This window comes from Apium graveolens, chromosome 2 (genome assembly GCF_009905375.1).
Source record: "Apium graveolens cultivar Ventura chromosome 2, ASM990537v1, whole genome shotgun sequence".
Taxonomy (NCBI): Eukaryota; Viridiplantae; Streptophyta; class Magnoliopsida; order Apiales; family Apiaceae; genus Apium; species Apium graveolens.
In genome coordinates, this window is record NC_133648.1 from 106,799,004 (window position 1) to 106,802,234 (window position 3,231).

Below are 3,231 nucleotides of genomic sequence, written 5' to 3' on the forward strand. Positions count from 1 at the left end.
GTAGTGGTTTAGATTTTGATTGGGTTTCTTCAGTCTTATCTACCATCTTTCTCTTTGCATTGGCCTTCTTTCTGTTCCCTTTCTGCCATTCTTCTCTTTCCTTACTTCTCTCTTCCATATCAGTATCAACCAGGTCCCCCATAGCTTCATTTTCACTTTTGTCTTTAATTTCTTTTTGTTCTTCAGCCTGACTTGACTTTAGCTGTTTTTCAAGCTTTGCTTGTGCTCTTTTGTCAGCCTTTAGCTGTTTGGCTTCTTCCTTCAACCTTCTGGTTTCTTCCCTCTTGGCTATTGAGAATTTGGGATGTCCTTGCATCACACATATGCTCTTTACCTCTCTGAAGATAATAGCCATGTTCCTCCTTACAGCCACATCCATGGTCTCTTTGAGCTTTGTGATACTTCTACCCAAAAGCTTGTCCTCGTCAGCCTTTGGAAGAGGAAAATCCACTTCTTTTAGAGGATTCTTTGTAGAGTCCTTAATGGATCTATTGTTGGTCTTGAGAACCATAGGTTTCAGATCCTTGGAAGAAGTCTCTCCAACCTTATTCCTCCCTACTGGCTTGAGCTCCATAATAATTGATTCCACTTTTGTGCTATGCTTCACAGATTATGATTGAGAAGTTGTAGAACCAAAAATTTGTTGCATCTTTTCATCAATCTTCTTCCTTTGCTCTTTGACTTGCAATTCAGCTGCTGCTATCTGGATTAGATCAATTCCATCAAGCTTTCCTTTGATTTGAATAATTGGAGAAGTGGTGATGGCAGGAACTAGCACTTGAGATATTTGAACTGTTGTTGATGGCTCTCCTTCCCCTTCCCCTTTATTCTCCCCCTTTTTGTTATCATCAAGGGTAGGGGTCAAGCCTTGTGCTTTTGCCAGCTGATGAGTAGATTTATTTGAGTTTGTTGATTCTGAAGAATGGTGACCATAGAGTCTTCAATGATCTGAACTCTGGTTTCCAATCTGGCCAGCCTCTTGTCGGCATCAGATTCTTTCCTCAGTCTCCCCAACAAATCTTGCATGGTACCATAAGGTATGACTGAATCTAACTTCTCAGCATTGTAGGAGACTTAGATTCTGTCTGAAGTGCTGTAGCTGCAAGAGATGCAGAGATTCCAGATGAGCTTGAAGAATTGCCTTGGTATCAGCATCTGTAGTCTCCTGAAGGGCCTTCTGAATTGTCATGACTTGTCTGACCAAAGTGACACCAAACTCTCCTGGTGTTGATTCTTTTGCCCATGCCCATTCAGGAAGATCTGGAACAGAACTTGGTCCTGATACTCCCCCTAAGTTCATGCTCTCATCCAAAGAATCAGAGTCATCATCATTAGAATTTACTCCAAATTCTTCAGATGGCTCACCAGCTTGAGAAGGCAGCCTGTTAACAGCAGCTTTGTCTCTGAGAAGAGATTCTGAAGTGTGTACAATGTTTAATGTCTATTCTGCCTCCACATTGCCCTGAGCAGCCAATAATTGATAGGCTGAAATAGGATGAGTAAAAGTGTCAGCATCCAAGAAAATGTTATCAATTACAGCTTTGTAATGTTGCTGAAATTGTCTTTCCTTTTCTGCATCATCCACTTTCATTGACTCACTAGCAATGGCTGGATCCACCCTTATAGCTTCTGTACCTGCCTTTCTCTCATTTTCTCTATTTTCTTGCATCAGGGGCTCCCCTTGGCTCACACACACCCTCACACCCTCACCCTCACCTTCTAAGGTGGCACTCCTCTCACTCACTTTTGCCATGCTGGAAGAAATAGCATGCATATGGTGACTCTCAACCTCTCCTTTTGCCTGGGAGCAACCCAGCCTCTCACTCAGAAGATCACTCCCTTCCCTCAAACCTAAAAGTGATTGTACAGTAACCATGTCCTCTACAGTTGGAATTGTTTCTGTTATGTGTGTATAGACCATCAACGGATAGGGAGTATCCGTTGAAGTGGAAACTGATGGTATCAACAGATAACTGTTGTTAAGCTTATCCGTTGAAGAACAACCACTTGTCAACGGATGAGAGATATCTGTTGAAGAAGGAAAAGATGTAGATATTGAAAGTGACACAATTGTTGAATCTGTGTGAATTGATTTTAAGTGAGGTAACACAGATTCTTCAACTACATCTGAAAGAATTGGTTGATGATCCAACAAATCATCTAAAAGATGATGATCATCAGGTTTTGAGTGGGGCTCCTCCCTGAATTTTAATGAGGGAGAATCAGGAATTGATGTGAATATCATATCCACATCCAGAGAGGGTGATGGAGAGTTTGATGATTGGTGTGTTTCTATTATGAGAGAATGGGGTTGTGACTCCACATTTTCTGGAATCACATCAAGCTGAATTTGAGAAGGCACAGATACAGGTGGATGTATCTGTGCTGTGTGTGCCCCTTGTGTGGAAACTAGGGTCTTGGCCTTCTTCATCCTTGAAAAGGCTTTAATTGGTGAATGTGTGGCTTCCGTGTCCCTCCCTCTTTTGGTCTGTGTCCCTGGTTGGGGACTATTTTTAATAGTTACATCCTTTTGGGAGGATGCAACTAGGGATGTGTTAGACTCCTTTTGAATCACCACAGTCTTTTGAGAGACTGTGGCTTGGATGGCTTGGGTACCACTCACCTCTCCCACCTTATCCTGGGGGGTTTCTTGATGTTCACCCCTCCCCTCACCACTCACACCCTGTTCACTCCCTTCAGGGTTTATGGTAGTTGTTACAACTGTTGTCTTTTGAGAAACAACAGAGGTAGTTTTCTTTGACTTGAGTTTTGAAACTTTAGTTTTGGTGGCTTTGGTAGGAACCTGTTTGGACAAAGACACGGATTCCATGGCCACACTAGAAGGCAAAGAAACAATGGGGTTGGAAATAGTAGGAGTTATAGAAGTGTTTACCTCACTTACCTGTGGTGCATTCATGATTGGCAAATATACCAATGGCACCTGGCTGTTGAGGTTCATTCTCACAAGGTCTGCAAGGACCCTTTTCTCTTGTGCCCAGCATTTGAGTTTATTATTCTCATTTGATATAACCAATCCTTCAACAACATGGTTAGCCAATAACATAAAAAATCTAGCATAGTAGATGTTATGTGGTCTATTAGCTTTGTTACCTAATCTGGAACCTAATTCTAGCATGACACAGTTGCTAAAATTAACGTACCTATCAGAAACTAGCATATAAAGCATATTAGAAAGAGATGAAGTTATGGCATCAAAATTGCCAATCTTCC